Source organism: Cupressus sempervirens, chromosome 1 (genome assembly GCF_028749045.1).
Source record: "Cupressus sempervirens isolate cs-2001-9-10 chromosome 1, ASM2874904v1, whole genome shotgun sequence".
Classification (NCBI taxonomy): Eukaryota; Viridiplantae; Streptophyta; class Pinopsida; order Cupressales; family Cupressaceae; genus Cupressus; species Cupressus sempervirens.
This window is the reverse complement of record NC_143118.1, coordinates 700,808,482-700,828,247: the sequence shown is the minus strand read 5'-3', so window position 1 is coordinate 700,828,247 and position 19,766 is coordinate 700,808,482.

Genomic DNA, 19,766 nt, shown 5'->3' with positions numbered 1-19,766 from the left:
CAAACTGATCAACCAAGTTATCAAAATGCTAACTAAGTTAAAATAGTAAATTAAATGCCAAAAAGAGTTTTGTTACTATTTCTATTTTCATCAACTTTCACATCTCCCTCTTTGATTTTCTATTCTAATTACTTTACTTTTGCTTCTCCCTCTTACCTACTATTTCCTTTCTCTTTCCTTTCTATAAACATTCTTTTGCATGTTTGTTCCTGTATGACTCTGTCTTTTTTGTAGCTTGCTACTTTGATCAGTTCTTCTCTTCTTAACTACTATCTCTCCCTCTTACATTTTAATTTCTTCATTTCTCCCTCTGTATGAATTGTTCAATCAATTTCTTCTATTTTAGTATCAACTACTTCTCCTTTTGTCTATTTAATTATGTAGATTAGATCAATTTCTTCTATTTCTCCCTCTTTGACAACAATGCCAAAGATACATTATTTTAGCATCTTAACATGGAAATGTAGCATTTTTAGGTACTCCAATTTCTCCCTCTGTCACCTTACTTGTGACTTTTTTGGAATTTTGCTACTTTGATTACTTCAGGTAGAAACCTAAAGTAAGTATCCTCTGCATCAATTTGTAATATTTTATCATTCAACTCATTTGATGCAGGGCATTTTTTCTATTTCTTAAACAACTTTGGATAGGGGTATCACCCCTAACTTACCTCTAAGATACTCAAATACATCTTTAAGTAGTGCTTTTGTAAAGATGTCAGCAATCTATTCCTTTGAGCTAACATATTCCATCCTTACTTGCTTATCTTCCACCAATTCTCATACATAGTGATACTTAATTGCAATATGCTTTATTTTGGCATGCATCATAGGATTCTTTGATATGTTGATGGCACTTGTGTTATCACAATAAGTATCATAGGTTCAGTTACCTCTTCTTTCATACCTTGCAATAGATGGTTGATCCATACAATATTGGTGCATTTGATAACAACATCAACATATTTAGCTTCTACTGTGGACTATGAGGTACAACTTTTCTTTTTGCTAGTCCAAGTAACCAATCTTTTACCTAAGAAAAGTGCTCCTCCACTAGTGGACTTTCTATCATCAATATTACCTCCCCAGTCTGCATCAGTGTAGGCTCTCAACTCAAACTTTTTACTCATCTTGTAATATAAGCCAAAGTTGTCAGTTCCTTTTAGCTACCTCAATATTCTTTTTATTTCCATCAGATGATTTTCTCTTGGGTTAGCAGAAAATATTGCCACTATTCCAACAACTAATGCAATGTCTAGTCTACTATGCACAACATATTGTAACTTTCTAATCATTGATCTATACATTGTCTAATTTACTTCAGCTGACTCATCATTCTTGGATAGCTTATGTTCTGTTACAATTGGTGTGTTGACTAGTTTTGAATCTTCTAATCCAAAAGTATTGAGTATTTCCTTGATATATTTTGATTGGGTCACAAATATTCCATGCTTTAGTTGATGTACTTTCAATCCAACAAAAAATTTGATTTCTCCAAACATTGACATCTCAAACTTATGTTTCATTTTATTAACAAAATCTTTGCAAAGGACATCTTTTCCTCCAAATATTTTATCATCAACAAAGATTTCAGATACAAGAATATCTTTACCTTTTTTTGCCTTGATATATAGGTTGTTGTTGTCATCTGTTCTCTCAAATCCAATCTTCACAAGATATTTGTGCAGTCTCTCATACCATGCTCTAGGTGCTTTCTTCAAACCATAGAGTGCTTTCTGTAGTTTGCAAACCATATTCTTGTTGTTGTCATCAATAAATCCCTCTGGTTGTTCTATATAGACTTCCTCTTCTAGTATACCATTCAAAAAGTAGACTTTACATCCATTTGATAGACTTTGAAACCTTTATAAGCAACATATGCAAGCAGTGTTCTTACTCCTTCTATTCTTGCAATAGGGGTAAATGTTTCCCCATAGTCTAGTCCTTCTTCTTATGCATAGCCTTTGCAAACTAGTCTAGCCTTATTTCTTGTGATCTCACCATTCTTATCAAACTTGTTCCTAAAGACCTATTTGATACCAATCACATTTTTATTAGTTGGTCTTGGAATTAAAGTCCAAGTTTTGTTCTTCTCTATCTAATCTATCTCTTCTTCCATAACTTTATGCCAATTATCATCTTGCAGTGCATCTTTCACTATTTTGGGCTCAATCTTGCTCAACAGACATGATTCATTCCTTAGTGTATTCCTTGTCATTGGTCTAGCTTCCTTGTCACCAATGATTTGTTCTGTAGGGTGATGTCTTCTCACATACTTGGATAGTCTTGGTTCTATCCTTCTTTCCATGTTTGATCCTTCATATTTAGAGTCACTAAGCACATCTTAGTCTGGTATTTCATCATCTCTTTCATGTGTACCAATTTCATAATTAGAATGTGCATTATCTTCATTCTACAACTCAGCTTTTGAATGTAGCTCAACATTCATTTGTTGTGACTCGACTGATATTGGAACTTGTTGTTGATTCCCATCATGATTGGCATCCTCATCTTCAGTAGCCATTCCTTCATAGAAGTATATAAAAGATCTATAATCTTTTGGTTTCTTAGATTCATCAACTTGGACTTCTGCATGCTCATCAAAATTTACATTTGTACTCTCCAAAATCTTGTTAGTGTTAGTATTCAAACACTTCTATTCTTTTCTTCTAGTGGAGTATCCAAGGAATATACCTTCATCACTTTTTGCATCAAACTTGCCATTTCTAGAATCTTTAAGAATATAACATTTACAACCAAACACTTTGATATGCTTTACATTAGGTGAGTGACCATACCATAATTCAAAAGCTGTTACATTTTTACTTTTCTTAACTTGGACTCAATTCAAGATTTACTTAGAGCTTCTCTCCAATACTTCAAAGCAACATTTTTCTCCATCATTAATGTTCTGGCACAGTCTATCATTGATCTATTCCTTCTTTCTGCAATGCCATTTTGTGGGGGAGTTCTTGGTGCTGATGTTTGTCTTTTAATTCCTTTGTCATTGTAAAATATCTCAAATTCCTTTGATTTAAACTCTCCTCCTCTGTTTGATGTTAGACACTTCAGGCTCTTTCCTATTTCCTTCTCAACCCTAGCCAAATACCACTTAAACATTTGAAATGCATCAGATTTTTTCTTTAGGAACATGGTAGTCATCCACAAACAACATTATGTATCTATCTCTTTGGTAGCTTTATACTTCTGTTGGACCACATAAGTCAATATGGACTAGTTCTAATACTTCTTTGAAAGTGTAGACTTTGCTTTTGAAACTTGACTTGGTCATCTTTCCTAGTTGACATTGTTTGCACATGGTATTTTTAGGCTTCTTCAGGTTAGGAAAACCTCTAACTTTCTTCTTTTTGTTGATGCTAATTAGATTATCAAAGTTAACATGACAAAGCCTCTTATGCCATAACCAAACATCATCAAATCTAACAATAAGACAGGTTGCATCTTCCATATCTAGGTGAAATAGACTACTCCTAGTTTTTTCACCTTTTCCTATCAGATTTCCATTAGTATCATAAATTTTGGCAGTTTTGTTTCCAAATTCTATTTTGCAACCTCTATTTCCTAATTGTGATACACTCAGGAGATTGTAATTCAATCCTTCAACATAGTATGCATTATCACATGAAATTTTCTCTATAAGTTTGATAGAACCTTTTCCTCTAATTTGACATGGTGCATCATTTTTAAATCTAACACTATTTCTATCATACTAAGTAAAGGTAATAAACTTACTTTTGTCTCCTGTCATGTGATGTGAGCATCCACTGTCTATGATCCATTTATCATCTTTTTTCACACAAGTTACTAGTGTTGTTTCCTTGTCTTCATCTGATTCATCCTTCATGTCTACATAGACTACCTCATCATTCTTTTCATTAGAATCTTCTTCTTCAACAATGTAGCACTTTTTGCCTTTATCTTTGTAATCTCTACCATCATCTTCTCTTTTGTTCTTGTTCTTTTTGCCTTCTCTATAGTTTTTATTTTGTGCACATCTTGTAGTAATATGTCCTACTTCATTGCAATTAAAAAAAATGATAGGAAGCTTACCTTTGAATTTACCTTTGCCTCTATGAAATCTTCTAGCTAGTAGTGCTTCTAATTGTTCCACATCTTCTTCATTTATACTATTGTCACTAGATGCATACTTTACCTTTTTCTTCTTCTTCTTTGGTTTCATCTCCTTAGTGTCTTTTGATGATAGTTTTTCCTTGAAAGAAGATTCAAGATTCTTAGGTTTTTAGTTATCAAAATTGGACAACTCAAATGCAGTGAGTCTTCCTACTATACCTTCAAAAGTTAGTTGGTTTCCTAGTACACACCTTAACTCTTGGATGGCTGAAACTCTAATAGCATAGATGGGGATGAAGGTTATTAAGTATTTTCTATTAATAGTACCATCTTCTAAATGACCACCCAAACTTCTTATTGCACTTACTACTTCTTTCATTCTAGAGGCATATTGAGCAGCATTCTCACCTTCCTCCAATTTCATGTCATCAAACTTTTTTCTGAGGCTTTCTCTTTTTGCTCTTTGAACATGCTAATCTCCTCCATATGTATCAATCAAGGCTTTCCACATCTTGAACGCAGAGTCATATCCCTTGACGTCATCAAATTTAGCATAGTTGGGGGCAAAGGTAATCTCCAGCATTGTCTGATTGTGCTCCTTCTTTTTCTTCATATCTTCTACAATAGGTATAGCTGGATTGACATGTTCTACTTCAATTAAGGTTTGTGCATGATCACTTATTGATCCAAGATGCAACTTCATCATCTTTTGCTATGTAGTAAAGTTATCTCTATTGAACTTGGGAACTTCTCTCTTGGACATCTTGATCTTCCTGCTTCTAGTACCTTGAAACTAAATTAGTAGATGACACTAATTCTAATTGTTAGAAATGTTTAGAATAACTAAGAGGGGGTTCAATTAGTTATTCAAGGTCCAAATATCCTAATAAAACTTTTTCATCAAGTAAAGTGAGCTCATTAAACTGTTCATTCATCCAAGCTTAAACTTTCCTACTTTAGCAAGTTACTAAAAATAAACATGCAAACATAACATATGAAAGATCAACACATAACATAGTGATTTACATGGAAACCTAATTTGGGAGAAACTACCAGTAACATGCTACTCAATTCTCACTCTTCTAAAGTGATGCCTTATGAAAGGCCTACCTTGTTAAAGGATACGACACACTGTTAACTGTGACTTGGTTAAAGGATTTAACCAACTTGTTAGAAGTGGGCCTAGTTAAAGGACTTTAGAACATAAACTTGGAATGCCACCCTATTAAAGGATTTACAAATGGTTTTTAAACCAACCTAAGTCCATAGGATTTTACCCTAGCTAACATAATTGTTAGAGAGTAACAACAAGGGCTTTTGACCTGATACAACTCACAACTTAACTTGTAGATTTTAAATCTCTATTCAACTCTTTACAATTTTCCTAGCTTTCAGTTGCTTCAGCTCTGACAACTTGTTCTCTTTTCAAGCTTTGCCTCCTTGAGTCTTCATGCTCGATGTACCAGTACAATCTCCTCTATGGCCACTTATCAAAGTAGAGTCTCTATGCTCTTTTCTTCCTTCCCAATACCTTCTCCTTGACATCCTTCAACAACTTCACATTTTGGCACACCAACAACTCTAACTTCTTGGATTTTGACTCCTTAAATAGATGTCTAGAATTATTTTCCCTCTCAAATATTCTCGCTCTTTCTTCTAGATTGAATGGATTATGTAGGATTCAATGAATCTACCCCATATCTTGTTCCTTCTATAAGAATCATGAAAAATGCTCTTGAATTCACTCAAAAATAGTTTACCTAAAATTTTGTGCCACTAGCTCATCATCCTTATCCTCTATCTGGTTCATAAAATTCAAGGTAACAAACTTGTCAGCTCAAATCTCGCAAATCGTTGACTTTTCACATAGTGTAATAGCTCGGTACTATTGAAATTCTAGTGTTGGACACATACTGTGTTACTCAGGACCAACTATGTTTTACTGATGCTCGACACCTACTATGGGTTCACTTGGCATCCACTAAGTTTTTTGATGCTTGGCACCTAAACTTTGCTTGGCTCCTTTTGTATCACTCAACATACACTAGATTTTTCATTTGCTTAGCACTAATTTAAAATATTCTTGGCATGAACTAGCTTGCTTGGCACTCACTAATGAACTTAGTTAAGATTTGTAGACAACCTTGTTACAATTTATTCTTCTAGTGTTTCTAAGTGTGGCCAACCTCTATATCTTCAAGTGCAATATCAATACATCATTTTATCATTGTCTCAACAAATCTTTGCACTTCATTACAAAACCATAACTCAACCTTTCCCTTAGGTACTTTTGTTACGTCTTGTTGATTAAATCCTCTTCATCAATCAAATAAGTGATAGTACTTGGATCTGATAAGCAATTTTCATTCTAGCAAATAGTAGGTTTGACATCAGTGATAAAACAATGATTGAAAACATTCTTTATCAACAATCTCCCTCTATACAAACAATCTTCTTCATTCTTCAACAATGATCTTTTCAATCAAATTTCCAACATATATTACTATTGCTATAATTGTCTCAAAGCTAGAAGACTGACTAGTATACTGACTAGTGGAATCAATTATGATGATGTTGTCATTGATGTCAATTCATAAGAAAGAATCAACATTGATAAGGAGCATTAATTGATAATGCACATCAATCATGTGTGTGCAACTCTAGTACACAATGGTGATCAAAGAAAGGTGAAGGACAAGGTTAGTAGAGGTGATGGAAAAGGTTATACATAACTATGGAAATTCAAGAGAGAATGTGCAAAATGATGTCAACAAGAAAGGAAGATAGATAAACTGGTGATCATTTAGGATGGAGTGGTGGAGTCAACAAGGAAAGTATGGAGTAGGATATGATTTCCATGTCATGAAGTAGGTAGTGGTGCACACATTGTTGCACTTAATGGAGATGAAGTTATCACATTAAGGAATAGCCAAAATAATTAAAATTTTAATTCTTTCTTGTAATACAAGGCATTGAGAACATATGAAACCCATGACTCTTATACAAACACAATATATCTGACAAGAATGACATACTGCAACAATTGGAAGTCAAGCTAGAAGTAGGGGTGAGAATTAAAATTTTAAATTCATAAAATAGGGTTACAAAGCCAAGACAGAAGTGAGTATAAAAGAAGATAAAATCAAAAGAGAAAAGGTTATATTACTAAGTGATTAGTATGATATCAAAGAGAGTTGAGCTAACTATATTCTTGAAGTGTAAGGAAAAGTGATAGTGAAAATTCACAAATTAAAAGCTAGTAAACATGCTAAGGAGAATCAAATGGGACAAAACAACACAAGTGTGATTGTGTACTAGAGAAAGTAGAGCCAAGCACACAAGTGATCATGTCTAAAATCATTGAGTGAAGAGTAGGTAGATCATAGTTCTAGACAAGTCAAAAGAGCTGAAGAATGATCTATTTCCAAGATAAGTGTAGTGGATACTTTATTAGATCATTCTATTTTGTTTACTAATATCTACAATAGTAAATCCCTTCGAGGATAGAACCTAATAGGTTATTGTATTAAATTTTCTAATAGAGTGATGTTGGAATGTTAGGAAAGGTAGGATGTTGTGAAGGGTGGGGGTCGAATCAATATCCACAAAAAAATTTTACTCATAAATAAATTTTGATTTTTTCTTACTTCCTTTGTCACTTGATAATCACTAAACATTTACCACATTACATTCAAATGAAAGTAATATAACTAACTCAACATATACCAACCATAAAATCATAAACACATAACATAATACATAAAACCTTCATTTGGTATCACAAAAACCCTTGGTCATAGAGAAAGCTGTAGTGGGGATGATACCCACAAATTGATCACTACTATAGTAAGAGGGTACCTTGTTAGGGCTACAATGTTTTGTCACTTTTAGTTATTTATTTTGTTAAGAGTTTACAATAACCTATGCTTGGATCTAACTTTCTCAAGGATTTTATAACACTCTTCAAGGATTTAGAACTACTACAATGATAAGAAAGTAACAACAAATGATCTTTGAGATAGAAACTTACTTTTCTTGATTAGTTCCCTCTTTTGCTCAATAATATATTGCCATTTGTGGTTGATTTTTAATTCGTCACTATTCTACTCAATTTTTTATCTTTGACTTTTGATAATCCTCTATACATTGCTCTAACCTCTGATCTCCTTTCTCACTTCAATACGTTTCTCTATAGTAGCAACAACTTAATTAATCTTCTCAACAACTTCAAAATTGTTCTAGCTAGGTACTTTCATAGTTTTCTTTTTTCTCTTGATATGTGACCTAATTAAGGTTTGGGAACTTTCCAAAATACCTCTCTAATCAAAATCAATGATCTAGAGCTGTCCATCATTTCATTCCTTTTCCTTCTTTATTTTTATTGGTCATTTACCCTTGAAATCATAAAAAAATCAATTCACATTCTCCAAGAACTCTTTACAAATCATTATCTTGAATGATGTAAACCATTTCTTCACTTGCTATTATTGTATCTCATCAATTTTAGTGCTAGAATTCAAACTTTGTTGTAGTCTCTATATTATCAAAAAAGTTGTGTTCTTCATGATGTCGCTTGAGTAATTATTGTACTTGGTTACAACTATGCAGCTCAATAAAGTCCTCTAACGCAGTTATGCCTTTGGCTCAATAAATACACAATCACTCAGTAAATACTAAGCTTGGGCATAACTATTAAACTCATTATTTTTCTCCTTCATCACTCAGTATATATAGTAATTCAATTACTATTCTTTTTGTCACTTGGATTTTTGACAATAATTTTCAACTTGATAATTCATAAGAATAATAGGTGATGTATTAACTTGTGTTCAGAAGTCCTCTAATCAAGCAACTCATAATAGGGAAAGACTTTAAAAGGACTCATAAAAATCCCTTGATTAGGTGGCACCTAATAGTGTCTTTGTAATATTTTAATAGAGATAAGATCTTGATCGGGCGCACTTCAAGAGAGTGCAAGCTTCATGAGGATTGACTCACACAATGTGGTATTTACCCTAGCTAGGTTTCCATGAGATAAATAATGTGTTATGTATATCTATTGATGTGATCATTATTTTGTCTTGACTTTGATCAATCAAGTTATAACTTGCATTGACCTATTATCTAAGACTAAGTAGAGAAAGAGGAAAAGTTAAAACCACTAGGATATATTGATTCATGCCCCTCTCATTATATCAACCTATGATTGGACCAATGATTGGCCTAATCATTGGTATCAGATCCCAGGTCATCTAAAGTAAGAATTTAGTAGCTTGAGGAAAATATCAAAATGTTTAAAAATGATGCACCAAAGTTTTGCAAGGAACACTATAGCTCACAGCGTAGAAATATGTATTTGCATCTAAGATCTCTAGGTTATGCTTATTAGAACCATATAGAGGTCAAATATGTTGAACCTGTTGGTCAAATCAACCTAGACTAGTTAAAGTAGAAGGGAGCACATACTTCCACAATGGATGCTATAGAAATCACATTGTCCTACTCTAAGTACAAAGATGTAGAAGATCTGGGGAAAAAAAAAAAAGATGTGGGAGAAGATTAAAATCACATATGGTGGTGATAAGCATGTCATGAATGATAAATATGGAAACTTGAGAGGAGAGTCCAATGACATGAGGATGTAGGAAGGAGATGACATCGAGACCTATGGAAAATGAGTAAAATTTGTGACATGAGCCATCAGAGTGGTTGGAAGCACACTGCAAGAAGATGAGTGTGTAAACAAGATGTTAAGAACCTTTTGATCTAAATATACCATAAGGGTACTATTCATTCAAGAGTTTAAAACAATAGGAAAAATAGAGGCATCTCTCAATGCCTTGGTTGACAAGCTCATTGCATTTGAGCTAATAAACTTTGACAACATTCAGCTACCCAAGGTTGAAACCACATTCAAGGCCTCAGTTGCACTAGATACAATACAAAAGAGAAGAGAGGAGCAAAGCACATTGAGATACATAAGAGAACTGGAAGGTTTGAATGCTAAAGAAGCCAAACAAGAAGAACTAGAGGCTTTGTTAGCAAAAAGAATGGTTAGAGGTAAAGGGAACTACAAAGGTAAACTTCCATTTAAGTTCTTTAACTACAAAAGGTAGGACACTATTCTGCTAGATGTCCAAAGAATGTGAAGTAAGAGACCAAAAAAGGATGGTAAGAATCCAAAGGGAAGGAGAAGAAGTGATGCTACATTGCTGAAGAAAATGTGACTAATGAATATGATGATGAAGTATCCTTTGTTGATATTATGAAAGAGAGGGTGGAAATATCCCTAATATCTAGTACCAGTATCCAAAAAAATGGATAATAGATAGTGGTTTCTCACACCACATGTCTAGTAACAAGAGCAAGTTCTATGAGGTTGAAGCCTATGATGGAGGAATGACGAAGTTTGATAACAAGTCATGACACACCCCTAAATGAATCCACTACTTGTGAAGATGTATATTTAGTTGAAGGATTAAAATATAACCTGTTGAGCATAGCTTGACTAATGCATAAAGGTTATAGGTTTGAGTTAAATAAAGGGTCTTGCAAAATATTTGACAAGACAGGTAAACTTTTGGCTATGGGAGAACAAAGAAAAGGTAATCTCTTCTACCTCAATACATATGATAATAAATTCTTGGTAGCTTAAAATGATAGTAGTTGGTTGTGGCATAGAAGGTTATGTCATGTATATTTTGAAAGCATTATCAAGGTAGGAAAGAAAAATTGTGTAAGGGGTCTACCTCCTATTACCAAACCTAACAGTGTTGTGTGTAAAGTTAGTCAATTAGGAAACTTAGCAAGTTCTAATTTCTCCCCCAAGTCATTTACTTCTAAACAAGTTCTAGATCTAGTTCATAGTGACTTGTTTATTCCTAAGAGGACAAATATAGTATTTGGTGATAGATACTTTATGATACTCATTGATTCTTTTTTAAGAATGATGTGGATTATCTATTTGAAAGAAAAGTCAGAAGCCTTCCACATGTTCAATGTTTACAAGGCAAAGGTATAAAGGGAGACTGAATGAGCATTGAAATGCTTGAGATCATACCAGGGAGGTGAGTTCAACTCACAAGAATTCAAAAATTACTATCAAGAGCATGGAATTAGAAAATATATGTCAGCTCCTCGGATACCACAACAAAATGGTGTCACTAATAGAAGAAATAGGACAATCAAAAATTGTGTTGGGATATTAATGATTTAAACCAATATTGCATAGATATACTGGAGAGAAGTTGTAAGAACAATAATGTACACCTTAAACAAAATATAAGTAAAGAAGGGAATGAAGAAAAATCCCCATGAACTATGGTTTGGGCACTCACCATCTGTTAGTTACTTCAAGGTATTTGCAAACAAATGCTACATCAAAAGAGATAAATATAAAGGAAAGATTGAGCCTAAAAGTGATGAGGGTATCTTTTGGGATACTCTACCAAAAGAAAGATTACTAGTGTATGAACCTTTCAAAAATTAAAATTGTGAAATCTCTTAATGTGAAGGTAGATGAGTTCTTAGTGAAGAACAAAGAAGAAAGCAAGAAAGAACTGGAGGATTTCAAATAGTTTGAAAACATCCCACTAAATGATACAATGAAGAGAACATAGATAGAGGTGCAACCTATACAAGAAGTTGTACAAGCTCAAGTAAAAGTTTCTCAACTTGAAGAGAAAGGAATGGAAGCACCTAAAGGGGAACTAGTGCTAGCAAAATATGTAAGAAGGCACCACACCACTGAAAAATTCATTGGAGATAAAGATGTTGGAGTGATGACTAGGAGAAAGGAGAGAGATACAATATGTTTTCTCTCCCATATGGAGCCCAAAGCCATAAGGTAGGCTCTAAAAGATGAATATTGGAGAAAGGCCATGGAGGAGGAGATTGATCAAATAGTAAAGATTGATACATGAACATTGGTTTCCTAACTAGAAGAAAATGACGTTATTGGTACAAAAAGAGGATTTAGAAACAAGATGAACAAGGATGAAGAAGTAGTTAGAAACAAGACCATACTTGTTTGCAAAGGATATGTGCAAGAAGAAGTCATAAACTATGGATAAAGCTCTGCATCAGTGGCTAGATTGGAAGGAGTCAAAATTCTCCTACCATGCACAACCTAAAAGAACTTTAGAGTGTGCTAGATGGATTTAAAATCTATATTTTTTGAATAGATTTTTGGAGGATGAAGTGTAAATTGAGAAAATCAAGGGGTTTGAGATCAAAAAAGGAAATAATTAAGTATGTGCAATGATAAAATCCATATATGAATTGAAATAGGCACCTAGAGCATGGTATGGGATACTGAACTCATACTTGATAAAGATTGGGTTTGTAAGAACAAGTGACAACTGCAATCTATATGTAAAGAAAAAGATTGAAGTGAGTTTACTAATTGTAGAGATATTTGTAGATGATATCATCTTTGGAGAAGATGATAAATGAGCACTAAATTTGTTGAAGTAATGACAAGAGAGTTCAAAATGTCAATGATCAATGAAATAAAATTCTTCATTGGACTTCAAGTGTTCCAATTAAAAGGAGGATAGGAAAAATAAAGTATGTGAAGGAGATTCTAAAGATGTTTGATATGGAGGAGGAAAAATGGGTGGGGAATGGTGACTAGTTGTAAATTATCAAAGGTAGATGAAATCCCTAAATTGAATGAGACACTTTACTGGTCAATTATTGGTAAATCATAGTATGTTGTGCACAAATGATTAGACATAACACATGCAATTGGAATAGTAGCTATATTTTTAGCTAACCTAGTCACACATGGTGGCTCTAAAGAGAATCTTTAGATATTTAAAGGATACTGAAGAGTATGGCCCATGGTATCCTAATAAAAGAAATGTTGAGATCAATATCTTTACTAATGTTGACTGGGTGGAGAACATAGATGATATAAAGAGCATGATTAGTAGCACATTATTTCTTAGGCTTGGGCCAACAAGAAGTAAAATTGAATATCGCGATCAACAACAATAGTTGAGTATGTTGTTGCTGCGATGAATTGCACTCAAGTTGTTTGGATCAAATAACTAGAGTAAGAAATTTGAGAGAAAATGGAGGAACTAGGAGTTATCAACTGTGATAACACTAATGTGATCAACATATCTAAAACTCCAATGTGTACTTGAAGATAAAGCACATACCAACCAAGTACCATTTTCCATGAGAACAAGTGCAAGAAAAAGAGATCAAATTAGAATATGTACTAACCAAGGATCATTTGGCTAATATTTTCACAAAGCCTCTTTAAAAGGATGCTTTTGAGTATTTGGGAGAGAAGTTAGGGTTCTTACCCCTATCAAGATTAAACTAAGAATAGATAGGCATACAAAAATTCATGATTAGGTAGTAGAGAAATTGAATGGTGGATTGAAGAAGCAAGGGACTACTACATAAGGGGTGCAGTCATCAAGTGTAGGTTGCATACCTTTGACATTATTATAAAAAGCCCAAAATAATGAGGATAAGAGAGATCAAATGAATGTAGATGCATTATCTTAGGGGTAGATGTTGATTCAATGCAAATGTGAAGGTAGAAGTATGCTGAAGTTGAGAATGTGAAAATGTGAAAACATTGGCAACGATACCAAAGGTAGAGATTGTTGGCATAATTTTCTTAAAGCTAGAAGAATAATAAATATAATTACCAGTAGATTTAGTTATGATGATGTTTTCATTGACATTAAGTCATGAGAAAGAACCAAGATTGGTATGGATAAATTCTCGATAAGACACATCAATCTTGTGTGTGACTAGTTCACAAGGGTGATCAGAAAAAAGTGAAGGACAAGGTTAGTAGAGGGGATGACAAAGGTTATATAGAACTATGTCAAGTGAAGAGAGAATGCACAAAATTATGTGAAGAAGAAAGGAAGATTGAGTAAGTGGTGATCATTCAATATGGAGTGGTTGAGTCACTAAGGAAAGCATTGAGCAAGATACTTGTGACTACACTTTATGAAGTAGATAGTGGTGTACTCATCATTTCACTTAATGGAGATGGAGTTGTCATATCAAGAAATAGTTGAAGAATTCAAATTTGAATTTTTTCTAGTAATAAAAGGCATTGAGGACATATGAAACCAGTGACTCTTGAACAAACATACTACATCTAACAAGAGAAATGCACTAATACAACAAGATGTCAAGCTAGAAGTAGGGATAAGGATTAAAATTTTGAATTCATAGACTAGGTTTTTAAAGACAAGAAAGAAATGAGTATAAAAGAGACATAATCAAAAGAGAAAAGGTTAGATTATAGAGTAATTATCCACATTTCCAAGAGATTCAAGCTAAGTGTAATCTCAAAGTGCAAGGAAAGTAACAAAGTAAAGTCACAACTAAAAAGTTAGTCTAAGAATTTTCCCATCCACTACAAACTTGGTCTGATAGATCCACTTACACTGTACCAATCTTCTCTTATGAAGAGAGACTAATTCCCATGTGTTATTTCTAATAAGATAATTGTATTCTTTCTTCATTGTTTTATCCCATTCTGGAATTCTTGAAGCTTCTTTGAATGATTGAGGATCAGAAGCAACTACAATATAAGCATGAGGAGTGAGTTGTATTATGCTCTTGTCCTCCTAGTATCTAAAGGATTCCGTACCAATGGTCCTAGTGCATCCAATGTCTTCTAAGCCAATTTAGGTCTAGTGTAAGAAGATGTAGAAGTAGAAGGAATTTCCTCAACCTCATCTATCTACTGCCTCTATTTGGGTCATGGATGAACATCTTCCAAGTCATTGTTATCACTGTCACTCTCTTCAATGAAGGAGGAAGAAGAAGAAGTAAAGCTTGAACAACTTTCTTCAAAGTGCACACTCCCCTCATAGAAAATTTCATGTGTTTCTAGATCCATCAACCTGTAAACTTTATGAGAGTCCACATAACCAACAAAGATACAAGGATTACTTTGAGGTTCCAATGCCTTGCATTTTTGTGGAGGTATTTGTGCCCATGCTGGACAACCAAAGAATCTAAATTTCTTTACACTATACTTCCTTCCATTCCAAGCTTCAAAAGGAGTTACACCATCCAAAGCTTTATGAGGAATCCTATTCTGGATGTAGTTTGCACAATTCATTGCTTTAGCCCAAAAAACTTGATCAAGAGACTTATGTAGTAGGATGCAAGTGGTCATCTCCTTGAGGGTTCTATTCTTCCTTTATGCAACACCATTCTACTATGGAGTGTATGGTACTAAATGCTGAAGGTCAATTCCCTCTTCAGTACAAAAACTATAAGTTTTGAGTTCACATACTACCTTCCATTATCTGTTTGAAGAATCTTAATGGCTTTCTTTGACTACTTTTCTACTTGAGCCTTGAAGGTAAGAAATTATTCAAACACTTCACTCTTATGAGCCATGAAGAATACCCAAGTATAATGAGAATAGTCATCAATAAAGGTGAGTGCATAGTGAGACTTTCCAAATGATGGCACTAGAAATGGGCCTGCCACATCACTATGAACTAGGTCAAGAAAAATTTTTGCTCTCCAAGACTTTCCCTTTTTAAATTTTTTTTTGGATGCTTCCCAAGTGAACAAATTGAACAAACACCATTTGAGAATTGGACTTGAGGTAGACCATGAACCATGTTCTTGCTGCTAAGTTGTTGAAGATACCTGTAGTTGAGATGTCCAAATCTCTCATGCCATAGTTTTCTTTCTATATTTGAATGAGTTAACAAGGCTTGTGCATTAGATTTAGGCACAAAGGAAGAAAAAGTGTAAAGCCTTGAATCATGTTTAGCTTCACCTATTGCAACCATAGAATTATCTTTAATACTTTTCACAACAATTGAATCTTGAAGAAATTCAACCTTGTTTCCACCTCCATAGTGAGTGATTTGGTAGACTAAAAAAATGTTGGAGGTAAGATTAGGAACATAGAGAACATCCTTGAATGCTCCACTTTCCATCTCAACTTCACCTTTTCCTTGAACTTCCACTTTAGAATCATCCCCTACAAAGATGTGAGGTACCTCTGAAGGTGTCATTGAAGAAAAATCTCTCTTTGAAGTCCCCATGTGATGCATGGCATTTGAGTCAATAACCCATTCCCCTTGATTGAAAGTGTTTATGAGTAAAGCTTTCCCTTTTCTCTTAGAAGCTGAAGATGAAGACCCCTTTTCTCTATGAGTATTAGGCAATGGAACATTGTGCTTCTTCATGATGTTTTTCAATTCATCAAATTTCTTGTGATAACATTGATTTTAATCATGACCAATTCTTTTACAATAGGCACAATTCTTCTTTTCCTAATTATTTTCCCCCTTTTTGTTGGTATTAGGAGAAGACTTGCCTTGTTGTTAATTTGATTTATGTGGTGACTTTTTTGTGTCCCATTGTTTGTTATCTTTCCTCTTCTTCATTTTTCCCTTGCCTTTGTTTGAACTTTCACTAGTTGGATTGTTGGAGCTCTTATTGTTAGCCACCAGTGCCTTACACTTTGAAGACTTGAGAATCCCCATTGTTATCAACTTAGCTTGTTCATCCTCTAATAACTGGGCATAGTCATCAAAAGTGAGTTTCTTATAAGAAGCCCCTAATGTAGCCTTTGAGGTGTTGAAAGAAGAGACAAATGTGGATTAGTCTAATGGTAACTTATTCTGAATTAGATAAATCAACCTTTCATCCTTAATGGGACTACCACAATCATTAATTTTTGTTCTCAACTCATTCACCTTAATGATAAAATCCTATATAGAATCAAAATTCTTAGAATCTAGGGAGATAAGTTCATCTTCAATCTTGTAGACATCCTCCTTAGTCACTTTTTCATATAGCTTTTTAAGGGCATCCCATGTTTCTTTAGAGGTATCATATTTTATGATCTAATAAAGGATCTTGTCATCAACCCCTAACTTAATGATTCCTAGGGCTTTTCTATCTACCAATTCCCAAGCACGAATATCACTTTGAGTTACATTATCACCAATGGGTTTGGGAAGAGATCCATTGACATATTGAGAAACTTCTTCATTCATTAATTCACACCATTTTTTAATTGACCATGTGGCATAATTATGTGGTGTTAATTTTGGAATCTTAATGTTTCCCATAATGCAAGGAAAGAAAGATAATAGCAAGAAGAAAGGAACACAACACCAAGAGACATCCCCCCTTTTCACGCAATCAAACCCTTCCCCCCCAAATGAATGCTTTGGGAACTTTATACTTAGTGCAATTACAATAGCCACTTGCCAATTTATGGCCTAGGTGGACTTCTAATTTTTTGTTTACAACCTCCTCTTGGAGTTCAAATCTAGTACTTAGCATTGTTGCTCAGATATACAACAATTTTGAAGTTTCATCAAAGCAATACAATGCAAAAAGAGGATCTATTTTTTAAAGTGATTTTTTTTTCCACACAAGCCTATAATTTGATTATAGATCTAGAAAGTAGATGAAAAATTACGCACTTTCAAAAACAATAGAACCTAAATATATGTCTAGATGAGACTGCACGAAGTATTTGAAGTTGGAAAATGTAGGATTAGATAGGTATAGTCACCAAAAACTTATTCTTCTGATAAATCCATTTACAAAAACCAAAAAATAATAGCACCAATGAAAAAATTAGGTAATTCTAGCCCAAATAAAAAAAAATTGTACCTGATTTGGATTTTGAATGATTGAGATATGGCCCTACAAAGTTAGACTACCAAACTGCAAAACAATATGGTGATGGGTCCAATTTTCAAGCACTTACTAATGTCATCAAATTACAATGCTAAATTTGATAGTTTGGGTCTCGTCAAAGCAAAGAAGAGAATGCACCAATGACATTCCAGTGTGTGTCAAATTATATGTAATGAATATTGGCAGAAATGCAAAAAATTGATAAATGTTACCAATTTGTCTAATGTGGCAACTAATGGATGTGTGATCCAATGTTGAAACTACCCCCAATACTTGCACCAAATACCACCTTTTTGCGAGTGAAGCCCCAAGTTACTAATGGATCTTCAATGGGATCATGGAATGGATTGTGTGGATCGACTACGGGCAATTCAACAATAATCCCTGAGTCCTCAACCTCAACCTTGTGACCTGATAGATTTTAAATTAGCTTCACAATTGGGGCCTCACCTAGGCTCTATGATGGGTTACACAAATCAGAATTTCTTTAGAGCTCTAATTATGTAGAGGCTTTGGTCATCAACGGTGGCTTGAGCAACCTTCTTGAACACCTAGAAGAGTCAAAAATCAGTGTGGTTATAGATCTGGGGGAGACTTCTTGTGACCTACAATTGCTCCATGTACATTCCCATGTTGTGTTACCACATTGGATACTAGTTGCAATGTCTATTCTACATTGGTAGTGAATTTTCTTTGCAAGATTTGCAGGGTGAACACAATCTTTGTTTGGCTAGTGGCTTTTTTCCAATGGGAGTGTACTGCAATGGAAGGCATCAATAAAAATGTCCCTGTGTAAGCAAAAAGTTGTCTCAAACAAACAGACAATGAAGCCCAAAATCTCCTCTTCAACAACCTCACAATCAAAACTTCTCACAAAACTCTTTCAATCCTAAATCAAAATCACAATGGTTTGAAGCAACAAGATCCAAAAAGAATTCTTGATCAAACAAGTTGTAAGAGAAGACTAGCTGCAAAACAATTCTAGACGAATCTAGATGGTTGCCAAAGATAAGGTAGTTGGAGCTGGTCGAGGGGGAGTTGAGATGGTTGACAAGGTAGTAGGAGAATGTTTGTAGTCTTAGAAGAGAATGAAATTGGGCCTTGCCTGAGCCCTATCACACTATCTGCCCCATGGAAATGGATTCTGGCCGGCGAATTTGGACTAGGGGATTGTGGATTTGGACAACAACTGGATGTAGAAATGGATAATTTAGGTGTTGGATGGCAAGTGATGTTGACCTTTGCCTACAAATTCATGACTCCTTCAAATTTGCAAATTGGGCTTCCAAGTCCGATTTGCAAAAAAAAATTGACACAATTTTTGCAGAATAAAATTACAGAGATTTGAGAAAAAAATTAAAACAATTTTTTTAATTTAAAAAACTCAAATCCGTACTGCCAAGATTTTTCCTCAGATTTGACTTTTTCCCAATATAGGCAAATTTATAGTCAAAATTTATGGAAGCGGCCACCTAGATGCAATGGTGAGATCAGATCTTGCTTAAAACTCTCCCAATTTCTATAAATACCTAGATCTGAATAATGGCCCTCCAAGATGAAGCAAGATGAAGCACTCCAATGGCTATGCAATGAAGCTCCCTCAGCTCTCATACCATGTAAGAATTTTCCCAAGGTAATAATTCAACACCAAGACCAAGAAGCTTAATAGATAGAACAAGAGAGACTAATGATGATCAAATGAGAATCTCAATAATGATTAAAATAGTAATGGAAATCAAATGAATACACACTAGAAGTGCCTATATATAAAGGCATCTAGAATGACTAGGAGTTAACAAAGAGATAAATATCACAACCAAGAACATGTCCACCAAGAGTGGATTATCCTCCATTGAGCACAAGAGTTTGTACGATGATGAGAGGATAAGTTTACATAGGTGTATCTCATAAAGAGATGTTGTAGACATCATGTGCTCAAATAAGTTGCTAACTCTCACTAGTACATTTGACCCCATTTTTAGACCAAATTTTTTGACCATTTAT